The sequence below is a fragment of the Anabrus simplex genome, chromosome 3 (assembly GCF_040414725.1).
Source record: "Anabrus simplex isolate iqAnaSimp1 chromosome 3, ASM4041472v1, whole genome shotgun sequence".
Lineage (NCBI taxonomy): Eukaryota > Metazoa > Arthropoda > Insecta > Orthoptera > Tettigoniidae > Anabrus > Anabrus simplex.
In genome coordinates, this window is record NC_090267.1 from 434,715,835 (window position 1) to 434,730,702 (window position 14,868).

General features: G+C 37.8%; 1 protein-coding gene across 3 annotated transcripts in view; it reads right to left on the minus strand.

Moving 5' to 3' along the window:
* Positions 1-14,868, minus strand: part of LOC136867403 (oocyte zinc finger protein XlCOF6) — a 107,354-nt gene that overhangs the window by 59,064 nt on the left and 33,422 nt on the right. The gene's annotated exons all lie outside the window — the stretch shown is intronic.

Consider the following 14,868-nt stretch of genomic DNA (forward strand, 5'->3'; position numbering starts at 1 on the left):
ACCATTTGGATCCGGAATACAGTTTCAATTTCAATGGTTTAAAAATATCAAAAGATGAACATTTAATCGTTAATGCTGTTATCTTCTTTTTTCCAGGGTTAGTTGGGGAGGAATGTAACTCACGTTCTCAGGTATAGGTGGAAATGAATGATTTGCAGCGAGTCCCTCAGTATCTGTATTACTATTTTTTCTAGCTCGCAGAATGGAACTTTCAAATTTTGTAGGAAGTTCGATGTCTGACTAGGGAGGGTGCCTCTTGCTCCGAAAAGCAGGCCTGTGACAATCCACCGATCAATAGGTATTTTATACTTAGATGAAAGGTAAGGCAAGCATGGAACATAAATAGCTTGCTTTTCTAGGTCCACATCCCGTGCCTGATTAAGGTCTCTTTCAAAGCGAATGGTGGGATCTAAGACCATCGCTTTCATGTCCTCTCTGTTGATGGCTACGATGTCCGCCCTCCGATTAGAGTCATCGGTAGAGATGCAGTGAACCTCCTCGTGCACCTCCCATCCACGCTGTCTCAAGCCTTGAGCAATCGACGTTCTTACACGATGGTGGCGATGGTTGCGCATTAGCTCAGTACTCCGGCAGAATCCCAACACATGTCCAAGGGTTTCTGTCTCGTTGCAGCCATTTTGGCGGCAACGGGTTGTGTTGAATGACCTACCGGGAACCGACCTGACTGCGGTGAGGTTGCATGTCATCTTCACTGCGTTTATGTATTCAGAAGAGGACAGAGGTGATTTACGAGTCATCCAGGAGTTTGCTTTCGGGCAGTCTGAATATAACACTACTCCTTTTCCTTTATGTGGTAGCTGGCACCACGACTGAAAGGATCGATTTCTCATAATTTCACGTAGTTTTCTTCCGTCAGTCTTTGAAGGAAGACTTTCTTTTTTTATGTCAAGTCTGTGGAGTGCCATATCTTGTTCTTCAGGTAACTTCCTTACGTATGGTAGATGAACGTCCTGAATATGGAGTAAGCGATTACAAATATTGTAATGCTGTATATTTGCTTCCCATTCTGCGCAAATTATTCCCATCCCTCTGACCTTCCTTGCACTATACAGCATCGAATTTGGAGTATCATCTGGCAGCATCATTATTTCTTTTACAGAACTTCTTATAATTTTGTCCAGATCTTTAAGAAAAGTGTTTGATAGTTGTGTCAGAGGGGCACATTGTAGAGGATAGATCAAACCCGGCCAAACAAACTCGTTAATAATCTTGATCTTTTGCTCTGGTTTTAGAAGCTTTGTTTTTACCAGATTATTTAAGTCAGAAGTTATTGTGCTTATTAGTTTATGTCTGTCAAGAGAAATTTCACTGTTGAAGTCAATTCCTAAATACTTGATTCGTTCATTGTGTGTTTTTATCGATGGGATTGTTGATCCCTCAAGTGTAGTGACGTTTCCTTCAGTTAATTTTCCTTTCTTCAGGATTATAGATTTGCTTTTATGAGGATGGATATGTAAACCAATTTCTGCAAAGCTGCTTTCAGCTAAATTTAACAAGGTAGTAGCATCATTTTCAGTTTTGCTGAGTATGACTAGGTCATCTGCGAAAGCAAATGAGGATAACGACGGTAGATCATCAGATAAAGTATAGCCATAACGTTGGCATATGTCATGGTCGGTGAGATTTTGTATTACAGTATTGATTGCTAAATTGAACAGCAGTGGTGAGATAGGGGACCCTTGAGCTACGCCACACTTAATTTCGATGGGTTTTGATTTCTTATTATCAGCTTCCACTTGAATTGTGTTCTTTGTAAGAAATGCTTCAATTAATCTACATAAGTTAGGAGGAATTTCAGATTGTCGAAGAGATCGTTTGATATGTTCATGTCCGATAGAGTCAAATGCTTTTGTGACATCTAAAAAAATGATGCAACAATCCTTTTTGTTGCGTTTCGCATCTTGGAGGCAACCATTCACGAGGGAAGCGTTGACATGAGTTCCAGGTAATGGCACGAAGCCACGCTGGTGAGGACTTAGTGTGACATATGAACGCAGTCTCATATCTAGTACTCGTTCAGTTATTCTCCTAATCACCGAATATATGGTTATAAGTCTCCATTCTTTAATATCATTTATGTCTCCACCCTTATGTATTAAAATTGTTCTGGCCATTTTGAGTTTTGTAGGTACGTAGGAAAAATGAAGCATCGTGTTGATGAGTAACGTCAGAAATTTTGTAGCCTTGAGGTGCCTTAATACACGAACTGTAATATGATCTGGGCCTGGTGAGGTGTCAACTTTAATGTTGTATAATGCTTTATGGACATCATCTACTGAAATATTAATATCAGCAGGTAAGTCATTGCTTTTTTCCATAATAAAAAGAGGAGAATTGTTATTTTCGGTACCAAAAGTCTTTTCAAAATGATCCGAAATCGTAGTTATTGGGATTTTACAAGAATGGGCCTTATTCGTTTTGTTCAAAATTTTGCGAGCAATTTTCCGCCTCTGATTATAGAAATGATATTGGGCTACCTCGTAGGCATAACGCTCTCTGTTTTTCTCTCGTTGCCTTTTAGACCTCCGCTGTGGGTTACTAGAGGTTTTATGGTCATATTTACGATTATTTTGTAATTTTCTACTTTTGTAAAATCTAACAGCAGGATGTTGGGGGCCAGGTAATTCATTTACCTGATCAGCAAAGAACTGCATAACCTCAGAAGTAAAAGATTCCAGCTGATTAGCATCACCGTTTTGCATTATGTTTGAAATCCTATCCTCCCAATTTTTCATAGGATTAATATTTTCATTTTCATGATCAGCGACCACTGGGGTGTCTTCTGTCAACTGTAAGCTTTCCCCAACATTCATGTTACCGGTATTAGCATATTGAGTTGAGAGTTTATTTCTCCTTTTCTCAGGGTGAGCTTTTCCTATGTGAATATTTACTCCTAACGTAGACTTACAACATTTATTACAGATAGGACATGGAATTTCGTCACCAGACTGTGAATCAACGTTGGGCATTTTAATTCATTATATTTATTTGAACGTGGCAAGAGATGAATATTATTTTGTTTTTCATAGAGTTATTAAGGTAGATATCGGAGCTGTAAGTATTCTTAGCGCTGGATCAATGATAATTTTGAGAATATAAGATAGATTGGACGTGCTGAATACTGAAAAAAAACATTGTAAATATAATGTATACGAGGTACGTAGAATATACAAACGGGTAGATATACCCACTCCATATGATGATGTCAGATGTAACTAATGCGAATTCCGCCAGATGGTAGTGCGTTATAACTTCCAAGATTTGGTAACGTTTAAGTTAGTCTGCCTCGAGAAGAACAATGTGTAATCAATGCCAAGCAATAAAATAAAGATGGCTGTTGACTTTGGCACTAATTTAATTTCACAATTAAATGAAGAATCTCTTAACATGAAGATCGCACAAGACAGACAACACTACTACTTACGTAGAACATATTCTTGCACCCTAATTTTGATTAAATGGCATTACGGAAGTCATAATTTTCGTGATCAGCATTATTAAACACCACGTATGATATCAAGTAAGATCGTTGTTCAAGGCCTCCTTGAAATGTATATTTAAAGATGTGTAAATCACCAGACAATAAATATAAAAACATTTGCACTGGGGCCCATAAAAGTATCAGTGCATTATTGCAGATCACACTGAAAAAAAAGTCAGCTGAAGCCTTACATTTCAGACCAGTGGGTTATTAAACGTTTTCTGGTTATTTGAAGATTAAACTGGGCAATGTGTGAGAGAATATTTTGAGTGTCATCTTGAATGCGACAACACTTCGATCGACTCTAGTCGAAACTCGAAGGCGCGAGTTTCAACATACATGCCACCATTGAAAGATGTGGATACCTGTCCACTTCCTAGATTTTGTCTTCATTAGTAAGCGATTACACGACTTTTTTTCAGTACCCATAACTGGGTTAGCACAAAAAAAAAAAGACCAAGCTACTCAACTTCACACGAATATGTTCCTAATTCATAGGAAGTCTATCATGCGACGAATATTTGCTACCCTTCACTGTATCACTCAAACAAAGAATACATTTCTAACTTCTGAATGGAATGTGAAATACAAGCACAGACAGGCTTAATGGGTTATTCAGCAATATGAATGAAAACCGTAGAACAAACGTGAACTTTCCCGAGGCTAACTGTTTGCTTCCCGAAGATATAATGACAATCTGCTATAACAACTATATTTTTCACCGTTATGAATTTTCGCTATAACGGACTTTTACTGTAGTTTCACTATACGCTGAAGTTCAGGAATTCAAGGCCATCTCCCATTTTTCCAAAACATTCCCCGACCTACCCCCTGTGGTGATGGCTCCAATCTGTGTTGGAAATCACGTTCCTTTCATAACGGATGACAAAGAATATTTTCAGGGCTAGGGAAAATATAATCATACTAAGCGGTAATAGTGAAAATTTGTGATGCGATAAGCGAGATATTTTTCAACAGATTTATTATGACGTGAATCGAGAATCGCCTTAATGAGGAAAGCATTAACGAGGTTTCATTGTATTTTCTCGCGTCTGGTTACTCTACTGGCACTTGAAATATGTCTTCATGATACATACAAGGTTAAGTTATGTTAGGCGACATTGCTTGAATAAGAAAACTGAATTTTTGCCACAGGAGCCATTGGAGCAATTTTAATCAGATTTTTCAGAATAAAATTGAACATACACATTCATGTCTCGGAATGAGAAAAGTAACTTACGAGCAATCCATAGTATGGAAATCTGCGAAAACGCAAGTTTTGAACAAACTGGTTGCCGTTACATACCGATTTTAATCTGTGTGGGGTTTTCCCCACCTTTTACCAAAAAATCAGATATAATGACAATCTGCTATAACAACTATATTTTTCACCGTTATGAATTTTCGCTATAACGGACTTTTACTGTAGTTTCACTATACGCCGCCAATGAGTATCAACAAGATGCACTAAGCATCATAATGCCTTAACCAAGATTGCAATTCTTGATCAATAAATTCATTTGAATCTTTTATCATGAAATAAGCTCACTGGACAAAATATTAGTCACTCTAGGGAAATCATTAAAAGCATCATTTAATACCGTGCAACTCCGCCTCTGGACTTGATAACCGCCTGGATTTGGTTAGGAGGCGAGTCCACCAAGGTTAAGCACGTAGATCGCACCCAGGATCACTGGCTGAGGATTTGATCGCGCAATTCCACCTAAATGCGGGGATGCTGATATCGGCGTTTTACTCACTGTTTCAACATGTCCCACCGATTTTCAATGGGGTTCAAGTCAGGTGAATTTGCAGGCCAATCAAAATGTAATAGGGTGTGGGAGTGTTCATTAAACCAGTCACATATGCTTCCAGCCCGATGAACTTTAAACATTCAGGATATCAATAGTATACTCATCATGCAGATGTTGACTGAAAGGCGACAACTGATCATCCGGAATTTTTAATTAAACATGCTGGTTCATGTTAGTGGTCACTGTAAAACATCACAGACTCGCCTCCAGCTTGAACCTGGCCTTCCGCACATTCAGGAAGAAATGCTTCATTTGGCCTTCGGTGCACTCCGCAACGTGCATCATTGGAATACAGGCAAAAGTGTGATTTGTCAGACCACATTACCTTCTGCCGGTCAGCTGCTGTCCACGTTTGATGATTTCTAGCCCACTGAAGACGCGCAGCTTTATGTGCCTGTGTAAGCAATGGCCTCTTGCAAGGTGACCGACTGCAAATGTTCATTGCATGCAGTTCCTGTCGCAATGTTTTCTTGCTAACAGGTTGGGATGGACCTTCTTTCACTGACTGCAGCTATTCCTGTTGGGTTTGGAAGCGATTTTCATTCACAAGTCGTGAAATGCATCTCCAGTCCCTCTCAGTCAGGATTCCCTTCCAACCGTAATTCTGACGTCGTGTTTAGTAGCCACATGTAAATAGACCACTGCTTGTAGACACTTCAACTTCACGTACACTGCCTGCTTAAAACATAAATGTCTCACTGATACTACTGCCTTATGCTGAGAGAGAGAGAGAGAGAGAGAGAGAGAGAGAGAGAGAGATACATACACGTACACATTTAGCTCCATAAATAATTGTGTTTAGTGTTTATTTGTAGTAATCTGTGATTAGTGGCATTTATTTACAGTTTTCACACTCAGTAGTTCCGTAGGCGTTCGCTAGACTACAACCAGTAATTTAGGTCTGCGTGAAAGAAGAAATATCTCTTTCTTTTTAATAGTATTATTAAAATATCAATAGGTTTGTTGATAAAATACGGTACTTACAAAGACGGGATATTAAAAAGAGTCATAACTTCGGCAGCGGTTATATCTATTAGTGCAGGCATTTGACAGGGTGCCGTATTTCAAATAGCACTTCAACGGTCCCACCTATCACGAAGGTAATAACTTCTTTTAATAACGCAATACTGTTGTAAATTTTGTTTAAAGAAAGGATTTCAACAGAATAGACATAGTATTTCACTGGCGAAATAGTTAACAGTCGTAATTGTTATTGATTATAGTCACTCTTCTTATTCAAATATTGGCATTGTTGGCTACAGTCTGTGAACAAAGGGTGTAGTGTATCCAGAAAATATAAATAAAAATCAGCTGATTCTTGTATTACAATCATTGTAGTTCTGAGTAGGCAGTTAAAGTATCCGTAATTTATATTTCACACCCTTGACATTTCAGTATTTATGAGCGTTAGCTAATAATCAAGTTCCTTCCGTACATTCCAATAATTGCAATTCAAGTCCCTGGCGTAATTTAGACAGAAATACTTTGAGAAAATTATTGTAAACCTCATATTTTTCAACATTTAAGGACACTTATTCTTCGTCCCGCGGAGTAAGAAAAATAATAGTAATCCACCATCTGTAAAGATCACATAACCGCATTTCAGTTGAGAATTGTAGTGTAGATACAGTATATTAGATAGTAATTTGCCTGTTATATTCGTGTGTATTTTTGTGCAAACGGAAGGTTTCATTTCTATTACAGCATAGTAGGACAAGTAGTACTAATATTAATCTGTAAACGTGTTTAACTTTGTTGGTAATCTTTGAGTACCGTACCTACCAGTAGTTCTTGCGAATATCTAAATTTGGGCCTAATTGAAATTTTCATTCCTATTTGTGCTTAGTAAGCAGCTAGGATACGTCTGAACGTAGTTTTAACATTAATGTAGTGTAGTATAGTAACTTATTAGAAATTAGAGTGCCTATCCTATAATTTTGAGTAGTTTTGCAAATTTTGAACTTTAATGGTAATTTTCTTTTCTGTTTTTGCTTGGAAATAACCTGTTGTAATTAGAATACGTCTGAACGTAGTTTAAAATTATTGTAGTGTAGTATCTGTACTTAGTCTGAACGTAGTTTAAAATTATTGTAGTGTATTCTATTACTGTGAAATATTAGTATAGTATAGTACCATTTCTGTGGTATCTGTAGTAACTCTCTTACTAAAATTCTGTTGTTGTAATTAGGGTAGACTTAACTGCAGTTAAGAATTGTGTAATTCTTGTGTATTATTCCCTGTTTCCAGTAATTAACACAATTTTCATCGTGTTAGTGTGTTGTAGGAATAAAAATAGTACAATTAAGTAGTATTGTAGTGTAGTAGTAGCCTATATTAAATACCTTACTGTCGTGTATTCTTTGTAAACTAACCTAGACAATATTTCTTTCCTTTCATTTTTATTTTGCACAGAATAAGTTATCTTATTTTTCCTTTTCTTTCGATTATTTAGTAAAAAATGACTAAGCAATGCGAGTGTAGGAACTGTGGGTGTGGCCAGGCGTTAAGGAATATGAGGGAGGAGTTGGAGAGCTTGAGGGAGATAATTAGGATTCTCTCAGAGGACAGGAAGGAAAGTAGGCCTCCAAACAATGTACAGGATACAGTAGGTGTAATAGAGGGATTGGAAGGAAATGGAGGAATTGTGGAAGACAGGTGGTCTAATGTTTTAAGGCAAAGGAGATTGCAGGCTACGGGCTCCATTCAGGACAGGTGTCGATGAGAAATCGGTACAAGTCACTGCAGGTAGAACAATCGAGGGAAGATGAGGAACAGGGAACTGTTGCCAAGAAGTTTGGAAGTAGGAGAAAGGGAAGAGGTAGGAAAGGGAAATGTGGAGTAGTGGATAGGAAAAGATAGGTGGAACAGGGTAATGGGTTGGAGAAAAGGGAGGAGGAAGTAGCTTCTGCAGCTGTCAGGAAAGATAGGACTGACCAGGAGGGGAGGGGATCAAATGAGGTGGGTAGTGTTGGGACTCTGGTCATGGGGGATTCTATCATTAGACATGTCGGGAAAGTGTGTAGAGGAAAGGGTACCAGGGTAGAGTGTTATCCAGGAATTAGGTTAAGGCAGATGTTGAGGAAAGTAGAAGAGAAGGAGCAGGGAAAGGAGAAGGTGATAGTGTTTCACGTTGGTACTAACAACGTAAGACAAGCAGGTATAAGTACCAACATAGTTGGGGATGTGTGGGATCTGGTAAATGCAGCACGGATGAAGTTTAAGGAAGCGGAGATTGTTATCAGAAGAATACTGTGTAGGAGGGATACTGACTCGAAGGTGATTGGGGATTTAAGTGAGACTATGGAGTAGGTATGTGGGAAACTGGGAGTGAAATTTCTAGATCCTAATGGGTGGGTAGGAGAAAGGGATCTGCGCTCAGATGGCCTTCACTTAAACCGCAGTAGTACATATAAGTTAGGAAATTTGTATGGAAGGGTTATAGGGAGGTACATTCAGGGAAACAGGGTGCGCTAGGGAGCGGTGTTAAGGGAACTGGAAATCAAGTAGGGATGACATAAAACTGTTAGTGCTCAACTGTAGAAGTAACGTAAAGAAAGGAATAGAATTAAGTTGTAATAGGCATTGAATCATGGCTGAAAAATGATATAATGGATGCAGAAATTTTCTCAAGGAACTGCAGGGTGTATCATAGAGATAGGATAGGAATTTGTAAGCTACGAAAAAGTTAAAGATGACAAGCACGAAATTCTAAGGGTAAGGCTCATTTCTAAAGATAACAGACAACTTGATGTCTTTGGAGTGTACAGACCAGGAAAGGGTAGCGCAGATGCGGATTCAGAATTATTTGATAAGATAATCAGCTATGTGGGAAATGATAACGAAAGGAACGTGATCGTAGCGGGTGATCTCAATTTACCAAGTGTCAATTAGGAAGGTAATGCGAATGACAGGAAGCATGACCAACAAATGGCAAATAAGTTAATATGGGAAGGGCACCGGATTCAGAAAGTGATGGAACCAACTAGAGGAAAGAATATTCTGGATGTGGTGCTGGTAAAGCCAGATGAGCTCTATAGAGAAACCGAAGTAATAGATGGTATTAGTGATCACAAAGCTGATTTTTGTGGTAATTAAAAATAAATGTGAAAGAAAGGAAGGTCTTAAAAGTAGGACTGTTAGGCAGTACCATATGGCTGATAAAACAGGCATGAGGGAGTTTTTAATAAGCAACTATGATCGGTGAAAAACGGTAAATAAAAATGTAAACAGACTTTGGGATGGGTTTAAAGCAATTGTTGAGGAATGTGAGAATAGGTTTGTACCTTTAAAGGTGGTAAGGAATGGTAAAGATCCACTATATTATAACAGGGAAGTAAAGAGACTAAGAAGGAGGTGCAGGTTGGAAAGAAATAGAGTTAGAAATGGCTGTGAAAGTAAGGAGAAATTGAAGGAACTTACTAGAAAATTGAATCTAGCAAAGAAGGCAGCTGAGGATAACATGATGGCAAGCATAATTGGTGGCCACACTAATTTTAGTGAAAAATGGAAGAGTATGTATAGATACTTTAAGGCAGAAACAGGTTCCAAGGAGGACATTCCAGGAATAATTAATGAACAAGAGGAGTGTGTATGCGAGGATCTTCAAAAGGCAGAAGTATTCAGTCAGCAGTATGTAAAGATTGTTGGTTACAAGGATAATGTCCGTATAGAGGAGGTGACTAATACTAAAGAAGTATTAAAATTTACCTATGACAGCAATGGCATTTACAGTAAGATACAAAAGTTGAAAACTAGAAAAGCAGCTGGAATTGATAAGGTTTCGGGGGATATACTAAAGACTTGTTTGATTATTGTTTGCATGAAGGAACTTTGCCAGATGAATGGAGAGTTGCTATAGTAGTCCCTGTATATAAAGGAAAGGGTGATAAACATAAACCTGAAAATTACAGGCCACGTCAGTTTGACATGCATTGTATATAAGCTTTGGGAAAGCATTCTTTCTGATTATATTAGACATGTTTGCAAAATTAATAACTGGTTTGATAGAAAGCAGTTTGGGTTTAGGAGAGGTTATTCCACTGAAGCCCAACTTGTAGGATTCCAGCAAGGTATAGCAGATATCGTGGATTCAGGAGGTCAATTGGACTGTATTGCGACTGACTTATCTAAGGCATTTGATAGGGTAGATCATGGGAGACTACTGGCAAAAATGAGTGCAATTGGACTAGAAAAAAGAGTGACTGAATGAGTGGCTCTGTTTCTAAGAAAACAGAACTCAGAGAATTAGAGTAGGTGAAGCTTTATCTGTCCCTGTAAAAATTAAGAGGGGAATTCCTCAAGGCAGTATTTTTGGACCTTTATGTTTTCTTATATATATATACTAGTAAGGTACCCGTGCTTCGCTACGGTATTATACTGAAATTTATAATTGAATGCTTATTGTTTTAGATATATAATCCGCCGAAATTCGCGACCTGACTCGTTTTCTAATAGATTACGGTAAGTCTCCCTCCATTTTTCAATCTTTCTTTCCAGCAATCGATTCGTACTTCCCGGGCTAGGTCCAGGTATTCCACCAGGTCAGTTGCGTCCCTAAATCTTTGCCATCTTTTCCTATAAGCATTTTTAATATGGAGGAAATCCTTCAGGAGATCCGGCGTGGTGTCGTCTTGGGTGCCTTGGCGCTTCTGAACCCGCAGCCAGACTGCATTCTTAGCCATTACCCGTCCAGGACCCATTTCCAGCGCGGTCCCCACATTTGACAACGGTCCAGAACATTATTATTATTATTATTATTATTATTATTATTATTATTATTATTATTATTATTATAGATGTTCTGGGGCCAACAGCAAGATGCAAGACCGCTACTTGGCGGTAAATTACATCTGCTGCCATTGTCATTGTTGAGAATGTGACCAGCACCATTGTCGCGCGAAGGCAAGTGTGGGGGATTTCTGGGCATACGAATGACATACTTACGTGCATTATCGACCTTATTATAGAGGTGAAAAACTGGACGGTCAATCTCATTCCTATCGTTTATTTCAAATGTGTTTATTTTTTATTTATATGCCAGGAGAAGGTACTGTAATCTAAGAACGTCCTCCAAAGGGAAAGATGGCTCTTGAAAACGAACTCAGGAAAGATTAAAAATGATCGGTTTATGATCAGAATAAGTACATCGAAAATCTACAGCCTGTTTCCAGTCATTTGACAAGGTCAGGAATGGAATGAATAAAGCCCCCATCTAGCGGCGACAATTGGAATTGTGCCGGCAGCCGAAACCTGTCGCACTCCTCTGGGGCAATGATTAATGGATGACAAATGAAATTATATTGGACAGTGTTGCTGGAATAAATGATGACAGGGAAAACCAGAGTATCCGGAGAAAAACCTGTCCCACCTCCATTTTGTCCAGCACGAATGCCACATGGAGAGACCGGGATTTGAACCACGGAACCCAGCTGTGAGAGGCCGCCGCGCTGCCGCCTGAGCAATGGAGGCTCCTTATAAATACATTATGAACAGTAAAATCAATTGGTCTCAACTCCTTTTACACCCCACCGCCGTTAAGTTTATTTACACACACCCCCCCCCAAAAAAAACTAAAAGAAGGCGTGTTTCTTTATGTTTAAAGGAGATTCCAAACACCATTGTTGATGTCTATTACCTTCAGTTTTCAGATTAAAATAATTCACTTTTTTTCACTTTCACACTCCCCCCCCCCCCCCCTCAAGTGAATTTTCCGGCAAAAAATACTTGTTTCTTTAATAGTAAAGGATCTTCTAAATACCAATTATCACGACTGTAACTTCTTCAGTTTTTGATTTATGTGTCCTCATGAAAGGAATTCAACTCCTTTTCACTCACGCCTCCCAAGATGATCCCCCCCACAAAACGGGCTTTTCTTTGTCTTTAAAGGAGATCCAGATACCAATTTTCACGTCTGTAGGCCCTAACAACTTTAGTTATTTATACAATTAAGTCAAGTAATTTTTCAATTCTTTCACCTCTCCCCCCCCCCCCCCCCCAATTCATTGGATTTTCCGAGAATTCGTGCTTCTTTACTTTTAAAGCAGACTCCAAATATCAAATTTCAGATCTGTAACATCTTCATTTTTGAGATAACAGTAGCCTAATTAAAAGAATTCAACACCATTTTCAGTCACGTTTACCCCCTCCCCCTCCACCCAAGTGCTATATCCGAAAACTAAAAATACACGTTACCTTATTTTTATATAGATAAAAATACCATTTTTCACTTCTGTCACATGTAAAGTTTCTTGAGATATACTGTATAAATTCTCATTCCCTTTTTAGTTCCCCTCAAGAGGAGTTTCCAAAAAGAAATCGCCTATGTTTATTTACATTTACAGAAGATTCCAAATATCACTTTTTACGTCTGTAACATTCTACGTTTCTCAGATATTCTGTAGATACTGTCTTTCAAAAAATTCACCCAAATATGTCACTCCTGTTTAACCGCCATTAATTGGATTTTCCAAAAACAAAAAAATACGTGTTTCTTTATTTTTAAAGGAGATCCCATATACAAATTTTCAGTTCTGTGATATCTTCAGTTTCTGAGATATATGTATCCTCATTACAGGCATTCAACCCATTATTCACCCTTTTACACCCCTCCTATTGGGATTTTCCGAAAACAAAAAATACATGTTTCTTTATTTTTAAAGGAGATTCAAAATACCAATTTTCACATCTGTAAACGTTTAAAATTCTGGGATGTAGATACACTCATTTTAAAAATTCACTCCCCTTTTCACCCCTCATTATTTGGATTTTCCAAAAACGAAAAATACCTTATTCCTTATTATTTTAAAGTAGATCCCAAATACCAATTTTCAGGTCTGTAATATCTTCAGGTTCTGAAATATAATTAGCCTCATTCAAGGCATTCAACATATTTTCACCCTTTTCTACCCTTCCTATTGGAATTTTCCGAAAACAAAAATATACGTGTTTCTTTATGTTTAAAGGAGATTCTAAATACTAATTTTTTACATCTATAAACTTTAAAAGTTTTGTGATATAGATACACTCATTTTAAAAATTCACCCCAGTCACTCCCCCCCCATTAATCGATTTTCCAAAAACAAAAAAAATACGTGTTTCTTTATTTTTAAAGGAGATCCAAAACGCCAATTTTCAGGTCTGTAATATATTCAGTTTCTGAGATATAAGTATCCTCATTAAATACATTCAACCCATTTTTCACCCCTTTCCATCTTTCCTATTGGGATTTTCCAAAAACAAAAAAATACTTCTTTATTTTTAATGAAGATTCTAAATACCAATTTCTACATCTGTAACTTTCAAAGTTTTGAGATATAGATACACTGATTTTAAAAATTCACCCCCCTTTTCACACTCCCATTAATTGGATTTTCCAGAAAACAAAAAAATACGTGTTTCTTTATTTTTAATAGAGATCAAAAGTACCAATTTTCAGGTCTGTAATACCTTCAGTTTCTGAGATATAAGTACCGGTATCCTGATTAAAGGCATTCAACCCCTTTTTCACCCCTCCTATTGGGATTTTCTGAAAACAAAAAAATACATATTTCCTTATTTTTAAAGAAGATTCTAAATACCAATTTTTACATTTGTAAACTTTTAAAGTTTTGAGATATAGATTCACTCATTTTAAAATTTCACCCCCCTTTTCACTCCCTTAGCGGCGGAATATCCAAAAATCCTCTCTTAGTGAGCACCTACATCTTAATATGAATGTATCCCCAAAATTTAATTTCATTATGTCCAGTAGTTTTGGCTCGGCGATGATGAATCAGTCAGTCAGTCAGTCAGTCAGTCAGTCAGGACAAGCTATTTTATATATATAGATCAATGATATGTGTAAAGAAGTGGAATCAGATGTAAGGCTTTTCGCAGATGATGTGATTCTGTACAGAGTAATAAATGTTACAAGATTGTGAGCAACTGCAAAATGACCTCGATAATGTTGTGAGGTGGACAGTAGGCAATGGTATGGTGATAAACAGGAATAACAGTCAGGTTGTGAGTTTCACAAACAGGAAAAATCCTCTCAGTTTTAATTACTGCGTTGAATGGGGTGAAAGTTCCCTTTGGGGATCATTGTAAATACCTAGGTATTAATATAAGGAAAGATCTTCATTGGGGTAATCACATAAATATGATTGTAAATAAAGGGTACAGATCTCTGCACATGGTTATGAGAGTATTTACGGGTTGTAGTAAGGATGTAAAGGAGAGAACATATTTGTCTCTGGTAAGACTCCAAATAGAGTATGGTTCCAGTGTATGGGACCCTTACCACGATTACTTGATTCAGGAACTGGAAAAAATCCACAGAAAAGCAGCTCGATTTGTTCTGGGCGATTTCCGACAAAAGAGTAGCGTTACATAAATGTTGCAAAGTTTGGGCTGGGAAGACTTGGGAGAAAGGAAACGAGCTGCTCGACTACCGAGCTGTCAGTGGAGAGATGGCGTGGGAGGACATCAGTAGACGAATAAGTTTGGATGGTGTTTTTAAAAGTAGGAAAGTTCAAAATATGAAATAAAGTTGGAATTCAAGAGGACAAATTGGGG